The sequence below is a fragment of the Ciona robusta genome, chromosome 3 (assembly GCF_009617815.1).
Source record: "Ciona robusta chromosome 3, ASM961781v2".
Classification (NCBI taxonomy): Eukaryota; Metazoa; Chordata; class Ascidiacea; order Phlebobranchia; family Cionidae; genus Ciona; species Ciona robusta.
In genome coordinates, this window is record NC_143237.1 from 2,781,911 (window position 1) to 2,798,056 (window position 16,146).

General features: G+C 35.2%; 2 protein-coding genes and 39 non-coding genes across 41 annotated transcripts in view; 2 read left to right on the forward strand and 39 right to left on the reverse strand.

Moving 5' to 3' along the window:
* LOC149737708 (lactadherin-like) overlaps positions 1–16,146 on the forward strand; it is a 129,535-nt gene that overhangs the window by 5,554 nt on the left and 107,835 nt on the right. The window lies entirely within an intron of this gene.
* The window catches only part of LOC149737709 (glutathione S-transferase theta-1-like), a 100,603-nt gene that overhangs the window by 5,554 nt on the left and 78,903 nt on the right, over positions 1–16,146 (forward strand). The gene's annotated exons all lie outside the window — the stretch shown is intronic.
* LOC149737723 (U5 spliceosomal RNA) lies at positions 170–284 on the reverse strand. The gene has a single exon (XR_016384813.1). It is a non-coding gene; the product is annotated as a U5 spliceosomal RNA (small nuclear RNA).
* On the reverse strand, positions 589–703 carry LOC149737724 (U5 spliceosomal RNA). Its single transcript, XR_016384835.1, has one exon. It is a non-coding gene; the product is annotated as a U5 spliceosomal RNA (small nuclear RNA).
* LOC149737725 (U5 spliceosomal RNA) lies at positions 996–1,110 on the reverse strand. The gene has a single exon (XR_016384836.1). It is a non-coding gene; the product is annotated as a U5 spliceosomal RNA (small nuclear RNA).
* Positions 1,411–1,525, reverse strand: LOC149737726 (U5 spliceosomal RNA). Its single transcript, XR_016384758.1, has one exon. It is a non-coding gene; the product is annotated as a U5 spliceosomal RNA (small nuclear RNA).
* On the reverse strand, positions 1,826–1,940 carry LOC149737727 (U5 spliceosomal RNA). The gene has a single exon (XR_016384770.1). It is a non-coding gene; the product is annotated as a U5 spliceosomal RNA (small nuclear RNA).
* LOC149737728 (U5 spliceosomal RNA) lies at positions 2,242–2,356 on the reverse strand. The gene has a single exon (XR_016384807.1). It is a non-coding gene; the product is annotated as a U5 spliceosomal RNA (small nuclear RNA).
* LOC149737729 (U5 spliceosomal RNA) lies at positions 2,596–2,710 on the reverse strand. The gene has a single exon (XR_016384785.1). It is a non-coding gene; the product is annotated as a U5 spliceosomal RNA (small nuclear RNA).
* On the reverse strand, positions 3,011–3,125 carry LOC149737730 (U5 spliceosomal RNA). Its single transcript, XR_016384768.1, has one exon. It is a non-coding gene; the product is annotated as a U5 spliceosomal RNA (small nuclear RNA).
* Positions 3,352–3,466, reverse strand: LOC149737731 (U5 spliceosomal RNA). Its single transcript, XR_016384774.1, has one exon. It is a non-coding gene; the product is annotated as a U5 spliceosomal RNA (small nuclear RNA).
* Positions 3,767–3,881, reverse strand: LOC149737732 (U5 spliceosomal RNA). Its single transcript, XR_016384817.1, has one exon. It is a non-coding gene; the product is annotated as a U5 spliceosomal RNA (small nuclear RNA).
* LOC149737733 (U5 spliceosomal RNA) lies at positions 4,188–4,302 on the reverse strand. The gene has a single exon (XR_016384803.1). It is a non-coding gene; the product is annotated as a U5 spliceosomal RNA (small nuclear RNA).
* On the reverse strand, positions 4,603–4,717 carry LOC149737734 (U5 spliceosomal RNA). The gene has a single exon (XR_016384773.1). It is a non-coding gene; the product is annotated as a U5 spliceosomal RNA (small nuclear RNA).
* Positions 5,023–5,137, reverse strand: LOC149737735 (U5 spliceosomal RNA). Its single transcript, XR_016384733.1, has one exon. It is a non-coding gene; the product is annotated as a U5 spliceosomal RNA (small nuclear RNA).
* Positions 5,438–5,551, reverse strand: LOC149737736 (U5 spliceosomal RNA). Its single transcript, XR_016384793.1, has one exon. It is a non-coding gene; the product is annotated as a U5 spliceosomal RNA (small nuclear RNA).
* On the reverse strand, positions 5,856–5,970 carry LOC149737737 (U5 spliceosomal RNA). The gene has a single exon (XR_016384838.1). It is a non-coding gene; the product is annotated as a U5 spliceosomal RNA (small nuclear RNA).
* LOC149737738 (U5 spliceosomal RNA) lies at positions 6,271–6,385 on the reverse strand. Its single transcript, XR_016384772.1, has one exon. It is a non-coding gene; the product is annotated as a U5 spliceosomal RNA (small nuclear RNA).
* Positions 6,693–6,807, reverse strand: LOC149737739 (U5 spliceosomal RNA). Its single transcript, XR_016384839.1, has one exon. It is a non-coding gene; the product is annotated as a U5 spliceosomal RNA (small nuclear RNA).
* Positions 7,108–7,222, reverse strand: LOC149737740 (U5 spliceosomal RNA). Its single transcript, XR_016384737.1, has one exon. It is a non-coding gene; the product is annotated as a U5 spliceosomal RNA (small nuclear RNA).
* On the reverse strand, positions 7,527–7,641 carry LOC149737741 (U5 spliceosomal RNA). The gene has a single exon (XR_016384735.1). It is a non-coding gene; the product is annotated as a U5 spliceosomal RNA (small nuclear RNA).
* LOC149737742 (U5 spliceosomal RNA) lies at positions 7,942–8,056 on the reverse strand. The gene has a single exon (XR_016384746.1). It is a non-coding gene; the product is annotated as a U5 spliceosomal RNA (small nuclear RNA).
* On the reverse strand, positions 8,357–8,471 carry LOC149737743 (U5 spliceosomal RNA). Its single transcript, XR_016384818.1, has one exon. It is a non-coding gene; the product is annotated as a U5 spliceosomal RNA (small nuclear RNA).
* Positions 8,776–8,890, reverse strand: LOC149737744 (U5 spliceosomal RNA). Its single transcript, XR_016384757.1, has one exon. It is a non-coding gene; the product is annotated as a U5 spliceosomal RNA (small nuclear RNA).
* Positions 9,184–9,298, reverse strand: LOC149737745 (U5 spliceosomal RNA). The gene has a single exon (XR_016384776.1). It is a non-coding gene; the product is annotated as a U5 spliceosomal RNA (small nuclear RNA).
* LOC149737746 (U5 spliceosomal RNA) lies at positions 9,600–9,714 on the reverse strand. The gene has a single exon (XR_016384760.1). It is a non-coding gene; the product is annotated as a U5 spliceosomal RNA (small nuclear RNA).
* LOC149737747 (U5 spliceosomal RNA) lies at positions 10,019–10,133 on the reverse strand. The gene has a single exon (XR_016384840.1). It is a non-coding gene; the product is annotated as a U5 spliceosomal RNA (small nuclear RNA).
* LOC149737748 (U5 spliceosomal RNA) lies at positions 10,440–10,554 on the reverse strand. Its single transcript, XR_016384763.1, has one exon. It is a non-coding gene; the product is annotated as a U5 spliceosomal RNA (small nuclear RNA).
* On the reverse strand, positions 10,856–10,970 carry LOC149737749 (U5 spliceosomal RNA). Its single transcript, XR_016384761.1, has one exon. It is a non-coding gene; the product is annotated as a U5 spliceosomal RNA (small nuclear RNA).
* On the reverse strand, positions 11,275–11,389 carry LOC149737750 (U5 spliceosomal RNA). Its single transcript, XR_016384841.1, has one exon. It is a non-coding gene; the product is annotated as a U5 spliceosomal RNA (small nuclear RNA).
* On the reverse strand, positions 11,696–11,810 carry LOC149737751 (U5 spliceosomal RNA). The gene has a single exon (XR_016384775.1). It is a non-coding gene; the product is annotated as a U5 spliceosomal RNA (small nuclear RNA).
* LOC149737752 (U5 spliceosomal RNA) lies at positions 12,112–12,223 on the reverse strand. The gene has a single exon (XR_016384794.1). It is a non-coding gene; the product is annotated as a U5 spliceosomal RNA (small nuclear RNA).
* On the reverse strand, positions 12,524–12,638 carry LOC149737753 (U5 spliceosomal RNA). The gene has a single exon (XR_016384766.1). It is a non-coding gene; the product is annotated as a U5 spliceosomal RNA (small nuclear RNA).
* Positions 12,938–13,052, reverse strand: LOC149737754 (U5 spliceosomal RNA). The gene has a single exon (XR_016384819.1). It is a non-coding gene; the product is annotated as a U5 spliceosomal RNA (small nuclear RNA).
* LOC149737755 (U5 spliceosomal RNA) lies at positions 13,357–13,471 on the reverse strand. The gene has a single exon (XR_016384747.1). It is a non-coding gene; the product is annotated as a U5 spliceosomal RNA (small nuclear RNA).
* LOC149737756 (U5 spliceosomal RNA) lies at positions 13,764–13,878 on the reverse strand. The gene has a single exon (XR_016384842.1). It is a non-coding gene; the product is annotated as a U5 spliceosomal RNA (small nuclear RNA).
* LOC149737757 (U5 spliceosomal RNA) lies at positions 14,180–14,294 on the reverse strand. The gene has a single exon (XR_016384820.1). It is a non-coding gene; the product is annotated as a U5 spliceosomal RNA (small nuclear RNA).
* Positions 14,602–14,716, reverse strand: LOC149737758 (U5 spliceosomal RNA). The gene has a single exon (XR_016384751.1). It is a non-coding gene; the product is annotated as a U5 spliceosomal RNA (small nuclear RNA).
* LOC149737759 (U5 spliceosomal RNA) lies at positions 15,009–15,123 on the reverse strand. Its single transcript, XR_016384725.1, has one exon. It is a non-coding gene; the product is annotated as a U5 spliceosomal RNA (small nuclear RNA).
* Positions 15,425–15,538, reverse strand: LOC149737760 (U5 spliceosomal RNA). The gene has a single exon (XR_016384790.1). It is a non-coding gene; the product is annotated as a U5 spliceosomal RNA (small nuclear RNA).
* On the reverse strand, positions 15,841–15,955 carry LOC149737761 (U5 spliceosomal RNA). The gene has a single exon (XR_016384748.1). It is a non-coding gene; the product is annotated as a U5 spliceosomal RNA (small nuclear RNA).

Sequence of the window (16,146 nt, forward strand, 5' to 3'; positions counted from 1 at the left end):
TTTGAACAAGAGAGCTATTCTTGACTGAGTAGGCATGTTACATTATATATTCATTCAAAATGTCGGTCATAAACGATGATAATTTGATACCGTCACGCGGTTATGAAGTTGGTTTTAAGTTCTACCCATTGTGCGATACCAAATGTATACAATTTGTTAACAGTAAATAATCCTGACCAAAGTCAGGTGTGGAAAAATAGTCAAAGACTCATTGAAGTGCTCCCCTCCACGGAATTCTTTAGTAAAAGGCGAAAGAATCATGCGCTGAAGAGAAGCCAGAGTAACAATCAAACGTAATCCGGCATCTGGTATCTTTAGAAAAAAACTAAAGTTTATGGTACAATCCAAGCATACAATCAACGAATCCAAAACGTATTCGTTTAACGCATTGATAAAGACTAAATTACAGAAAATATTTTGAACAAGAGAGATATTCTTGAATGAGTTGGCATGTTACATTACATATTCTTTTAAAAGGTCGGTCATAAACGATGATAGTTTGATATCGTCATGCGGTTCACCAAATTGGCTAAAAGAGGATTTAACAAACGTGCAACACCAAGTGTATACAATTTGTTTACAGCAATGATCCTGACCAAAGTCAGGTGTGGAAAAATATTCAAAGACTCATTGAAATGCTCCCCTCCACGGAATTCTTTAGTAAAAGGCGAAAGAATCATGCGCTGAAGAGAAGCCAGAGTAACATTCAAACGTAATTCGGCATCTGGTATCTTTAGAAAAAAACTAAAGTTTATGGTACAATCCAAACGCACAATCAACGTATCCAACACGTATTCGATGAAGGCATTGATCAAGACTAAATTACAAAAAATGTTTGAACAAGAGAGCTATTCTTGACTGAGTAGGCATGTTACATTATATATTCATTCAAAATGTGATGATAGTTTGATATCGTCATGCGGTTCACAAAATTGGCTAAAAGAGGTTTTAACAAACGTGCAACACCAAATGTATACAATTTGTTTACAGTAATAATCCTGACCAAAGTCAGGTGTGGAAAAATATTCAAAGACTCATTGAAATGCTCCCCTCCACGGAATTCTTTAGTAAAAGGCGAAAGAATCATGCGCTGAAGAGAAGCCAGAGTAACATTCAAACGTAATTCGGCATCTGGTATCTTTAGAAAAAAACTAAAGTTTATGGTACAATCCAAACGCACAATCAACGTATCCAACACGTATTCGATGAAGGCATTGATCAAGACTAAATTACAAAAAATGTTTGAACAAGAGAGCTATTCTTGACTGAGTAGGCATGTTACATTATATATTCATTCAAAATGTCGGTCATAAACGATGATAATTTGATACCGTCACGCGGTTATGAAGTTGGTTTTAAGTTCTACCCATTGTGCGATACCAAATGTATACAATTTGTTAACAGTAAATAATCCTGACCAAAGTCAGGTGTGGAAAAATAGTCAAAGAATCATTGAAATGCTCCCCTCCACGGAATTCTTTAGTAAAAGGCGAAAGAATCATGCGCTGAAGAGAAGCCAGAGTAGCATTCCAACGTAATTCGGCATCTGGTATCTTTAGAAAAAAACTAAAGTTTATGGTACAATCCAAACGCACAATCAACGTATCCAACACGTATTCGATGAAGGCATTGATCAAGACTAAATTACAAAAAATGTTTGAACAAGAGAGCTATTCTTGACTGAGTAGGCATGTTACATTATATATTCTTTTAAAAGGTCGGTCATCAACGAGGAAAGTTTGATATCGTCACGCGGTTATAAGGTTGTTTGGAAGTTTTACCCATTGTGCGATACCAAATGTATACAATTAGTTTACAGTAAATAAACCTGACCAAAGTCAGGCGTGGAAAAATAGTCAAAGACTCATTGAAATGCTCGCCTCCACGGAATTCTTTAGTAAAAGGCGAAAGAATCATGCGCTGAAGAGAAGCCAGAGTAACAATCAAACGTAATTCGGCATCTGGTTTCTTTAGAAAAAAAACTAAAGTTCATGGTACAATCAAAGCGCACAATCAACGAATCCAAAACGTATTCGATGAAGGCATTGATACAAACTAAATTACAAGAAATGTTTGAACAAGAGAGCTTTTCTTGAATGAGTTGGCATGTTACATTATATATTCTTTTAAAAGGTCGGTCATCAACGAGGATAGTTTGATATCGTCAAGCGGTTATAAGGTTGTTTGGAAGTTTTACCCATTGTGCGATACCAAATGTATACAATTAGTTAACAGTAAATAATCCTGACCAAAGTCAGGTGTGGAAAAATAGTCAAAGACTCATTGAAATGCTCCCCTCCACGGAATTCTTTAGTAAAAGGCGAAAGAATCATGCGCTGAAGAGAAGCCAGAGTAACAATCAAACGTAATTCGGCATCTGGTATCTTTAGAAAAAAAACTAAAGTTCATGGTACAATCAAAGCGCACAATCAACGAATCCAATGCGTATTCGATGAAGGCATTGATAAAGACTAAATTACAAGAAATGTTTGAACCAGAGAGCTTTTCTTGAATGAGTTGGCATGTTACATTATATATTCTTTTAAAAGGTCGGTCATCAACGAGGAAAGTTTGATAATTAGTGAACATTAAATAATCCTGACCAAAGTCAGGTGTGGAAAAATATTCAAAGACTCATTGAAATGCTCCCTTCCACGCAATTCTTTAGTAAAAGGCGAAAGAATCATGCGCTGAAGAGAAGCCAGAGTAGCATTCAAACGTAATTCGGCATCTGGTATCTTTAGAAAAAAACTAAAGTTTATGGTACAATCCAAACGCACAATCAACGTATCCAACACGTATTCGATGAAGGCATTGATCAAGACTAAATTACAAAAAATGTTTGAACAAGAGAGCTATTCTTGACTGAGTAAGCATGTTACATTATATATTCATTCAAAATGTCGGTCAAAAACGATGATAATTTGATACCGTCACGCGGTTATGAAGTTGGTTTTAAGTTCTACCCATTGTGCGATACCAAATGTATACAATTTGTTAACAGTAAATAATCCTGACCAAAGTCAGGTGTGGAAAAATAGTCAAAGACTCATTGAAATGCTCCCCTCCACGGAATTCTTTAGTAAAAGCCGAAAGAATCATGCGCTGAAGAGAAGCCAGAGTAACAATCAAACGTAATTCGGCATCTGGTATCTTTAGAAAAAAAACTAAAGTTCATGGTACAATCAACGAATCCAATACGTATTCGATGAAGGCATTGATACAAACTAAATTACAAGAAATGTTTGAACAAGAGAGCTTTTCTTGAATGAGTTGGCATGTTACATTATATATTCTTTTAAAAGGTCGGTCATCAACGAGGAAAGTTTGATAATTAGTTAACAGTAAATAATCCTGACCAAAGTCAGGCGTGGAAAAATAGTCAAAGACTCATTGAAATGCTCCCCTCCACGGAATTCTTTAGTAAAAGGCGAAAGAATCATGCGCTCAAGAGAAGCCAGAGTAACAATCAAACGTAATTCGGCATCTGGTATCTTTAAAAAAAAACTAAAGTTCATGGTACGATTAAAGCGCACAATTAACGAATCCAATACGTATTCGTTAAAGGCATTGATAAAGACTAAATTACAAGAAATGTTTGAACAAGTGTGCTTTACTTGAATGAGTTGGCATGTTACATTATATATTCTTTTAAAAGGTCGGTCATCAACGAGGAAAGTTTGATATCGTCACGCGGTTATAAGGTTGTTTCGAAGTTTTACCCATTGTGCGATACCAAATGTATACAATTAGTTAACACTAAATAATCCTGACCAAAGTCAGGCGTGGAAAAATAGTCAAAGACTCATTGAAATGCTCCCCTCCACGGAATTCTTTAGTAAAAGGCGAAAGAATCATGCGCTGAAGAGAAGCCAGAGTAACAATCAAACGTAATTCGGCATCTGGTATCTTTAGAAAAAAACCTAAAGTTTATGGTACAATCCAAACGCACAATCAACGAATCCAAAATGTATTCGTTTAACGCATTGATAAAGACTAAATTACAGAAAGTATTTTGAACAAGAGAGATATTCTTGAATGAGTTGGCATGTTACATTACATATTCTTTTAAAAGCTCGGTCATAAACGATAATAGTTTGATATCGTCATGCGGTTCACAAAATTGGCTAAAAGAGGATTTAACAAACGTGCAACACCAAATGTATACAATTAGTTAACAGTAAATAATCCTGACCAAAGTCAGGCGTGGAAAAATAGTCAAAGACTCATTGAAATGCTCCCCTCCACGGAATTCTTTAGTAAAAGGCGAAAGAATCATACGCTGAAGAGAAGCCAGAGTAACATTCAAACGTAATTCGGCATCTGGTATCTTTAGAAAAAAACTAAAGTTTATGGTACAATCCAAACGCACAATCAACGTATCCAACACGTATTCGATGAAGGCATTGATCAAGACTAAATTACAAAAAGTGTTTGAACAAGAGAGCTATTCTTGACTGAGTAGGCATGTTACATTATATATTCATTCAAAATGTCGGTCATAAACGATGATAATTTGATACCGTCGCGCGGTTATGAAGTTGGTTGTAAGTTCTACCCATTGTGCAATACCAAATGTATACAATTTGTTAACAGTAAATAATTCTGACCAAAGTCAGGTGTGGAAATATAATCAAAGACTCATTGAAATGCTCCCCTTCACGGAATTCTTTAGTAAAAGGCGAAAGAATCATGCGCTGAAGAGAAGCCAGAGTAGCAATCAAACGTAATTCGGCATCTGGTATCTTTAGAAAAAAAAACTAAATTTCATGGTACAATCCAGGTGCACAATCAACGAATCCAAAACGTATTCGTTTAACGCATTGATAAAGACTAAATTACAGAATTTTTTTGAACAAGAGAGATATTCTTGAATGAGTTTGCATGTTACATTACATATTCTTTTAAAAGGTCGGTCATAAACGTTAATAGTTTGATATCGTCATGCGGTTCACAAAATTGGCTAAAAGAGGATTTAACAAACGTGCAACACCAAATGTATACAATTTGTTTACAGTAATAATCCTGACCAAAGTCAGGTGTGGAAAAATATTCAAAGACTCATTGAAATGCTCCCCTCCACGGAATTCTTTAGTAAAAGGCGAAAGAATCGTGCGCTGAAGAGAAGCCAGAGTAACATTCAAACGTAATTCGGCATCTGGTATCTTTAGAAAAAAACTAAAGTTTATGGTACAATCCAAACGCACAATCAACGTATCCAACACGTATTCGATGTAGGCATTGATCAAGACTAAATTACAAAAAATGTTTGAACAAGAGAGCTATTCTTGACTGAGTAGGCATGTTACATTATATATTCATTCAAAATGTCGGTCATAAACGATGATAATTTGATACCGTCGCGCGGTTATGAAGTTGGTTGTAAGTTCTACCCATTGTGCAATACCAAATGTATACAATTTGTTAACAGTAACTAATCCTGACCAAAGTCAGGTGTGGAAATATAATCAAAGACTCAATGAAATGCTCCCCTCCACGGAATTCTTTAGTAAAAGGCGAAAGAATCATGCGCTGAAGAGACCCAGAGTAGCAATCAAACGTAATTCGGCATCTGGTATCTTTAGAAAAAAAACTAAAGTTCATGGTACAATCCATGTGCACAATCAACGAATCAAAAACGTATTCGTTTAACGCATTGATAAGACTAAATTACAGAAAATATTTTGAACAAGAGAGATATTCTTGAATGAGTTTGCATGTTACATTACATATTCTTTTAAAAGGTCGGTCATAAACGATGATAGTTTGATATCGTCATGCGGTTCACAAAATTGGCTAAAAGAAGATTTAACAAACGTGCAACACCAAATGTATACAATTTGTTTACATTAATAATCCTGACCAAAGTCAGGTGTGGAAAAATATTCAAAGACTCATTGAAATGCTCCCCTCCACGGAATTCTTTAGTAAAAGGCGAAAGAATCATGCGCTGAAGAGAAGCCAGAGTAACATTCAAACGTAATTCGGCATCTGGTATCTTTAGAAAAAAACTAAAGTTTATGGTACAATCCAAACGCACAATCAACGTATCCAACCCGTATTCGATGAAGGCATTGATCAAGACTAAATTACAAAAAATGTTTGAACAAGAGAGCTATTCTTGACTGAGTAGGCATGTTACATTATATATTCATTCAAAATGTCGGTCATAAACGATGATAATTTGATACCGTCGCGCGGTTATGAAGTTGGTTGTAAGTTCTACCCATTGTGCAATACCAAATGTATACAATTTGTTAACAGTAAATAATCCTGACCAAAGTCAGGTGTGGAAATATAATCAAAGACTCATTGAAATGCTCCCCTCCACGGAATTCTTTAGTAAAAGGCGAAAGAATCATGCGCTGAAGAAAAGCCAGAGTAGCAATCAAACGTAATTTGGCATCTGGTATCTTTAGAAAAAAAAAAACTAAAGTTCATGGTACAATCCATGTGCACAATCAACGAATCCAAAACGTATTCGTTTAACGCATTGATAAGACTAAATTACAGAAAATATTTTGAACAAGAGAGATATTCTTGAATGAGTTTGCATGTTACATTACATATTCTTTTAAAAGGTCGGTCATAAACGATGATAGTTTGATATCGTCATGCGGTTCACAAAATTGGCTAAAAGAGGATTTAACAAACGTGCAACACCAAATGTATACAATTTGTTTACAGTAATAATCCTGACCAAAGTCAGGTGTGGAAAAATATTCAAAGACTCATTGAAATGCTCCCCTCCACGGAATTCTTTAGTAAAAGGCGAAAGAATCATGCGCTGAAGAGAAGCCAGAGTAACATTCAAACGTAATTCGGCATCTGGTATCTTTAGAAAAAAACTAAAGTTTATGGTACAATCCAAACGCACAATCAACGTATCCAACACGTATTCGATGAAGGCATTGATCAAGACTAAATTACAAAAAATGTTTGAACAAGAGAGCTATTCTTGACTGAGTAGGCATGTTACATTATATATTCATTCAAAATGTCGGTCATAAACGATGATAATTTGATACCGTCACGCGGTTATGAAGTTGGTTTTAAGTTCTACCCATTGTGCGATACCAAATGTATACAATTTGTTAACAGTAAATAATCCTGACCAAAGTCAGGTGTGGAAAAATAGTCAAAGACTCATTAAAATGCTCCCCTCCACGGAATTCTTTAGTAAAAGGCGAAAGAATCATGCGCTGAAGAGAAGCCAGAGCAACAATCAAACGTAATTCGGCATCTGGTATCTTTAGAAAAAAAACTAAAGTTCATGGTACAATCAAAGCGCACAATCAACGAATCCAATACGTATTCGATGAAGGCATTGATATAGACTAAATTACAAGAAATGTTTGAACAAGAGAGATATTCTTGAATGAGTTTGCATGTTATATTACATATTCTTTTAAAAGGTCGGTCATAAACGATGATAGTTTGATATCGTCATGCGGTTCACAAAATTGGCTAAAAGAGGTTTTAACAAACGTGCAACACCAAATGTATACAATTTGTTTACAGTAATAATCCTGACCAAAGTCAGGTGTGGAAAAATAGTCATAGACTCATTGAAATGCTCCCCTCCACGGAATTCTTTAGTAAAAGGCGAAAGAATCATGCGTTGAAGAGAAACCAGAGTAACAATCAAACGTAATTCGGCATCTGGTATCTTTAAAAAAAAACTAAAGTTCATGGTACAATCAAAGCGCACAATCAACGAATCCAATACGTATTCGTTAAAGGCATTGATAAAGACTAAATTACAAGAAATGTTTTAACAAAAGTGCTTTTCTTGAATGAGTTGGTATGTTACATTATATATTCTTTTAAAAGGTCGGTCATCAACGAGGAAAGTTTGATATCGTCACGCGGTTATAAGGTTGTTTGGAAGTTTTACCCATTGTGCGATACCAAATGTATACAATTAGTTAACAGTAAATAATCCTGACCAAATTCAGGCGTGGAAAAATAGTCAAAGACTCATTGAAGTGCTCCCCTCCACGGAATTCTTTAGTAAAAGGCGAAAGAATCATGCACTGAAGAGAAGCCAGAGTAACAATCAAACGTAATTCGGCATCTGGTATCTTTAAAAAAAAACTAAAGTTCATGGTACGATCAAAGCGCACAATCAACGAATCCAATACGTATTCGTTAAAGGCATTGATAAAAACTAAATTACAAGAAATGTTTGAACAAGTGTGCTTTTTTTGAATGAGTTGGCATGTTACATTATATATTCTTTTAAAAGGTCGGTCATCAACGAGGAAAGTTTGATATCGTCACGCGGTTACAAGGTTGTTTGGAAGTTTTACCCATTGTGCGATACCAAATGTATACAATTAGTTAACAGTAAATAATCCTGACCAAAGTCAGGCGTGGAAAAATAGTCAAAGACTCATTGAAATGCTCCCCTCCACGGAATTCTTTAGTAAAAGGCGAAAGAATCATGCGCTGAAGAGAAGCCAGAGTAACAATCAAACGTAATTCGGCATCTGGTATCTTTAGAAAAAAACTAAAGTTTATGGTACAATCCAAGCATACAATCAACGAATCCAAAACGTATTCGTTTAACGCATTGATAAAGACTAAATTACAGAAAATATTTTGAACAAGAGAGATATTCTTGAATGAGTTGGCATGTTACATTACATATTCTATTAAAAGGTCGGTCATAAACGATGATAGTTTGATATCGTCATGCGGTTCACCAAATTGGCTAAAAGAGGATTTAACAAACGTGCAACACCAAGTGTATACAATTTGTTTACAGCAATGATCCTGACCAAAGTCAGGTGTGGAAAAATATTCAAAGACTCATTGAAATGCTCCCGTCCACGGAATTCTTTAGTAAAAGGCGAAAGAATCATGCGCTGAAGAGAAGCCAGAGTAACATTCAAACGTAATTCGGCATCTGGTATCTTTAGAAAAAAACTAAAGTTTATGGTACAATTCAAACGCACAATCAACGTATCCAACACGTATTCGATGAAGGCATTGATCAAGACTAAATTACAAAAAAATGTTTGAACAAGAGAGCTATTCTGGACTGAGTAGGCATGTTACATTATATATTCATTCAAAATGTGATGATAGTTTGATATCGTCATGCGGTTCACAAAATTGGCTAAAAGAGGATTTAACAAACGTGCAACACCAAATGTATACAATTTGTTAACAGTAATAATCCTGACCAAAGTCAGCTGTGGAAAAATATTCAAAGACTCATTGAAATGCTCCCGTCCACGGAATTCTTTAGTAAAAGGCGAAAGAATCATGCGGTGAATAGAAGCCAGAGTAACTTTCAAACGTAATTCGGCATCTGGTATCTTTAGAAAAAAAACTAAAGTTCATGGTACAATCAAAGCGCACAATCAACGAATCCAATACGGATTCGTTAAAGGCATTGATAAAGACTAAATTACAAGAAATGTTTTAACAAGAGTGCTTTTCTTGAATGAGATGGTATGTTACATTATATATTCTTTTAAAAGGTCGGTCATCAACGAGGAAAGTTTGATATCGTCACGCGGTTATAAGGTTGTTTGGAAGTTTTACCCATTGTGCGATACCAAATGTATACAATTAGTTAACAGTAAATAAACCTGACCAAATTCAGGCGTGGAAAAATAGTCAAAGACTCATTGAAATGTTCCCCTCCACGGAAATCTTTAGTAAAAGGCGAAAGAATCATGCGCTGAAGAGAAGCCAGAGTAACATTCAAACGTAATTCGGCATCTGGTATCTTTAGAAAAAAACTAAAGTTTATGGTACAATCCAAGCATACAATCAACGAATCCAAAACGTATTCGTTTAACGCATTGATAAAGACTAAATTACAGAAAATATTTTGAACAAGAGAGATATTCTTGAATGAGTTGGCATGTTGCATTACATATTCTTTTAAAAGGTCGGTCATAAACGATGATAGTTTGATATCGTCATGCGGTTCACCAAATTGGCTAAAAGAGGATTTAACAAACGTGCAACACCAAGTGTATACAATTTGTTTACAGCAATGATCCTGACCAAAGTCAGGTGTGGAAAAATATTCAAAGACTCATTGAAATGCTCCCCTCCACGGAATTCTTTAGTAAAAGGCGAAAGAATCATGCGCTGAAGAGAAGCCAGAGTAAAATTCAAACGTAATTCGGCATCTGGTATCTTTAGAAAAAAAAAACTAAAGTTCATGGTACAATCCATGTGCACAATCAACGAATCCAAAACGTATTCGTTTAACGCATTGATAAGACTAAATTACAGAAAATATTTTGAACAAGAGAGATATTCTTGAATGAGTTTGCATGTTACATTACATATTCTTTTAAAAGATCGGTCATAAACGATGATAGTTTGATATCGTCATGCGGTTCACAAAATTGGCTAAAAGAGGTTTTAACAAACGTGCAACACCAAATGTATACAATTTGTTTACAGTAATAATCCTGACCAAAGTCAGGTGTGGAAAAATAGTCAAAGACTCATTGAAATGCTCCCCTCCACGGAATTCTTTAGTAAAAGGCGAAAGAATCATGCGTTGAAGAGAAGCCAGAGTAACAATCAAACGTAATTTGGCATCTGGTATCTTTAGAAAAAAAACTAAAGTTCATGGTACAATCAAAGCGCACAATCAACGAATCCAATACGTATTCGTTAAAGGCATTGATAAAGACTAAATTACAAGAAATGTTTTAACAAGAGTGCTTTTCTTGAATGAGATGGTATGTTACATTATATATTCTTTTAAAAGGTCGGTCATCAACGAGGAAAGTTTGATATCGTCACGCGGTTATAAGGTTGTTTGGAAGTTTTACCCATTGTGCGATACCAAATGTATACAATTAGTTAACAGTAAATAAACCTGACCAAATTCAGGCGTGGAAAAATAGTCAAAGACTCATTGAAATGTTCCCCTCCACGGAAATCTTTAGTAAAAGGCGAAAGAATCATGCGCTGAAGAGAAGCCAGAGTAACATTCAAACGTAATTCGGCATCTGGTATCTTTAGAAAAAAACTAAAGTTTATGGTACAATCCAAACGCACAATCAACGTATCCAACACGTATTCGATGAAGGCATTGATAAAGACTAAATTACAGAAAATATTTTGAACAAGAGAGATATTCTTGAATGAGTTGGCATGTTGCATTACATATTCTTTTAAAAGGTCGGTCATAAACGATGATAGTTTGATATCGTCATGCGGTTCACCAAATTGGCTAAAAGAGGATTTAACAAACGTGCAACACCAAGTGTATACAATTTGTTTACAGCAATGATCCTGACCAAAGTCAGGTGTGGAAAAATATTCAAAGACTCATTGAAATGCTCCCCTCCACGGAATTCTTTAGTAAAAGGCGAAAGAATCATGCGCTGAAGAGAAGCCAGAGTAAAATTCAAACGTAATTCGGCATCTGGTATCTTTAGAAAAAAAAAACTAAAGTTCATGGTACAATCCATGTGCACAATCAACGAATCCAAAACGTATTCGTTTAACGCATTGATAAGACTAAATTACAGAAAATATTTTGAACAAGAGAGATATTCTTGAATGAGTTTGCATGTTACATTACATATTCTTTTAAAAGATCGGTCATAAACGATGATAGTTTGATATCGTCATGCGGTTCACAAAATTGGCTAAAAGAGGTTTTAACAAACGTGCAACACCAAATGTATACAATTTGTTTACAGTAATAATCCTGACCAAAGTCAGGTGTGGAAAAATAGTCAAAGACTCATTGAAATGCTCCCCTCCACGGAATTCTTTAGTAAAAGGCGAAAGAATCATGCGTTGAAGAGAAGCCAGAGTAACAATCAAACGTAATTTGGCATCTGGTATCTTTAGAAAAAAAACTAAAGTTCATGGTACAATCAAAGCGCACAATCAACGAATCCAATACGTATTCGTTAAAGGCATTGATAAAGACTAAATTACAAGAAATGTTTTAACAAGAGTGCTTTTCTTGAATGAGATGGTATGTTACATTATATATTCTTTTAAAAGGTCGGTCATAAACGAGGAAAGTTTGATATCGTCACGCGGTTATAAGGTTGTTTGGAAGTTTTACCCATTGTGCGATACCAAATGTATACAATTAGTTAACAGTAAATAAACCTGACCAAATCAGGCGTGGAAAAATAGTCAAAGACTCATTGAAATGTCCCCTCCACGGAATCTTTAGTAAAAGGCGAAAGAATCATGCGCTGAAGAGAAGCCAGAGTAACATTCAAACGTAATTCGGCATCTGGTATCTTTAGAAAAAAACTAAAGTTTATGGTACAATCCAAACGCACAATCAACGTATCCAACACGTATTCGATGTAGGCATTGATCAAGACTAAATTACAAAAAATGTTTGAACAAGAGAGCTATTCTTGACTGAGTAGGCATGTTACATTATATATTCATTCAAAATGTCGGTCATAAACGATGATAATTTGATACCGTCACGCGGTTATGAAGTTGGTTTTAAGTTCTACCCATTGTGCGATACCAAATGTATACAATTTGTTAACAGTAAATAATCCTGACCAAAGTCAGGTGTGGAAAAATATTCAGAGACTCATTGAAATGCTCCCCTCCACTGAATTCTTTAGTAAAAGGCGAAAGAATCATGCGCTGAAGAGAAGCCAGAGTAACAATCAAACGTAATTCGGCATCTGGTATCTTTAAAAAAAAACTAAAGTTCATGGTACATCAAAGCGCACAATCAACGAATCCAATACGTATTCGTTAAAGGCATTGATAAAAACGAAATTACAAGAAATGTTTGAACAAGTGTGCTTTTCTTGAATGAGTTGGCATGTTACATTATATATTCTTTTAAAAGGTCGGTCATCAACGAGAAAAGTTTGATATCGTCACGCGGTTACAAGGTTGTTTGGAAGTTTTACCCACTGTGCGATACCAAATGTATACAATTAGTTAACAGTAAATAATCCTGACCAAAGTCAGGCGTGGAAAAATAGTCAAAGACTCATTGAAATGCTCCCCTCCACGGAATTCTTTAGTAAAAGGCGAAAGAATCATGCGCTGAAGAGAAGCCAGAGTAACAATCAAACGTAATTCGGCATATGGTATCTTTAGAAAAAAACTAAAGTTTATGGTACAATCCAAGCACAATCAACGAATCCAAACGTATTCGTTTAACGCATTGATAAAGACTAAATTACAGAAAATATTTTGAACAAGAGAGATATTCTTGAATGAGTTGGCATGTTACATTACATATTCTTTTAAAAGGTCGGTCATAAACGATGATAGTTTGATATCGTCATGATGCGGTTCACCAAATTGGCTAAAAGAGGATTTAACAAACGTGCAACACCAAGTGTATACAATTTGTTTACAGCAATGATCCTGACCAAAGTCAGGTGTGGAAAAATATTCAAAGACTCATTGAAATGCTCCCGTCCACGGAATTCTTTAGTAAAAGGCGAAAGAATCATGCGGTGAATAGAAGCCAGAGTAACATTCAAACGTAATTCGGCATCTGGTATCTTTAGAAAAAAACTAAAGTTTATGGTACAATCCAAACGCACAATCAACGTATCCAACACGTATTCGATGAAGGCATTGATCAAGACTAAATTACAAAAAATGTTTGAACAAGAGAGCTATTCTTGACTGAGTAGGCATGTTACATTATATATTCATTCAAAATGTGATGATAGTTTGATATCGTCATGCGGTTCACAAAATTGGCTAAAAGAGGATTTAACAAACGTGCAACACCAAATGTATACAATTTGTTAACAGTAATAATCCTGACCAAAGTCAGGTGTGGAAAAATATTCAAAGACTCATTGAAATGCTCCCCTCCACGGAATTCTTTAGTAAAAGGCGAAAGAATCATGCGCTGAAGAGAAGCCAGAGTAACATTCAAACGTAATTCGGCATCTGGTATCTTTAGAAAAAAAACTAAAGTTCATGGTACAATCAAAGCGCACAATCAACGAATCCAATACGTATTCGTTAAAGGCATTGATAAAAACTAAATTACAAGAAATGTTTGAACAAGTGTGCTTTTCTTGAATGAGCTGGCATGTTACATTATATATTCTTTTAAAAGGTCGGTCATCAACGAGAAAAGTTTGATATCGTCACGCGGTTACAAGGTTGTTTGGAAGTTTTACCCATTGTGCGATACCAAATGTATACAATTAGTTAACAGTAAATAATCCTGACCAAAGTCAGGCGTGGAAAAATAGTCAAAGACTCATTGAAATGCTCCCCTCCACGGAATTCTTTAGTAAAAGGCGAAAGAATCATGCGCTGAAGAGAAGCCAGAGTAACAATCAAACGTAATTCGGCATCTGGTATCTTTAGAAAAAAACTAAAGTTTATGGTACAATCCAAGCATACAATCAACGAATCCAAAACGTATTCGTTTAACGCATTGATAAAGACTAAATTACAGAAAATATTTTGAACAAGAGAGATATTCTTGAATGAGTTGGCATGTTACATTACATATTCTTTTAAAAGGTCGGTCATAAACGATGATAGTTTGATATCGTCATGATGCGGTTCACCAAATTGGCTAAAAGAGGATTTAACAAACGTGCAACACCAAGTGTATACAATTTGTTTACAGCAATGATCCTGACCAAAGTCAGGTGTGGAAAAATATTCAAAGACTCATTGAAATGCTCCCGTCCACGGAATTCTTTAGTAAAAGGCGAAAGAATCATGCGCTGAATAGAAGCCAGAGTAACATTCAAACGTAATTCGGCATCTGGTATCTTTAGAAAAAAACTAAAGTTTATGGTACAATCCAAACGCACAATCAACGTATCCAACACGTATTCGATGAAGGCATTGATCAAGACTAAATTACAAAAAATGTTTGAACAAGAGAGCTATTCTTGACTGAGTAGGCATGTTACATTATATATTCATTCAAAATGTGATGATAGTTTGATATCGTCATGCGGTTCACAAAATTGGCTAAAAGAGGTTTTAACAAACGTGCAACACCAAATGTATACAATTTGTTTACAGTAATAATCCTGACCAAAGTCAGGTGTGGAAAAATATTCAAAGACTCATTGAAATGCTCCCCTCCACGGAATTCTTTAGTAAAAGGCGAAAGAATCATGCGCTGAAGAGAAGCCAGAGTAACATTCAAACGTAATTCGGCATCTGGTATCTTTAGAAAAAAAAATAAAGTTCATGGTACAATCAAAGCGCACAATCAACGAATCTAATACGTATTCGTTAAAGGCATTGATAAAGACTAAATTACAAGAAATGTTTTAACAAGAGTGCTTTTCTTGAATGAGATGGTATGTTACATTATATATTCTTTTAAAAGGTCGGTCATCAACGAGGAAAGTTTGATATCGTCACGCGGTTATAAGGTTGTTTGGAAGTTTTACCCATTGTGCGATACCAAATGTATACAATTAGTTAACAGTAAATAAACCTGACCAAATTCAGGCGTGGAAAAATAGTCAAAGACTCATTGAAATGTTCCCCTCCACGGAATCTTTAGTAAAAGGCGAAAGAATCATGCGCTGAAGAGAAGCCAGAGTAACATTCAAACGTAATTCGGCATATGGTATCTTTAGAAAAAAACTAAAGTTTATGGTACAATCCAAGCATACAATCAACGAATCCAAAACGTATTCGTTTAACGCATTGATAAAGACTAAATTACAGAAAATATTTTGAACAAGAGAGATATTCTTGAATGAGTTGGCATGTTACATTACATATTCTTTTAAAAGGTCGGTCATAAACGATGATAGTTTGATATCGTCATGCGGTTCAAAATTGGCTAAAAGAGGATTTAACAAACGTGCAACACCAAGTGTATACAATTTGTTTACAGCAATGATCCTGACCAAAGTCAGGTGTGGAAAAATATTCAAAGACTCATTGAAATGCTCCCGTCCACGGAATTCTTTAGTAAAAGGCGAAAGAATCATGCGGTGAATAGAAGCCAGAGTAACATTCAAACGTAATTCGGCATCTGGTATCTTTAGAAAAAAACTAAAGTTTATGGTACAATCCAAACGCACAATCAACGTATCCAACACGTATTCGATGAAGGCATTGATCAAGACTAAATTACAAAAAATGTTTGAACAAGAGAGCTATTCTTGACTGAGTAGGCATGTTACATTATATATTCATTCAAAA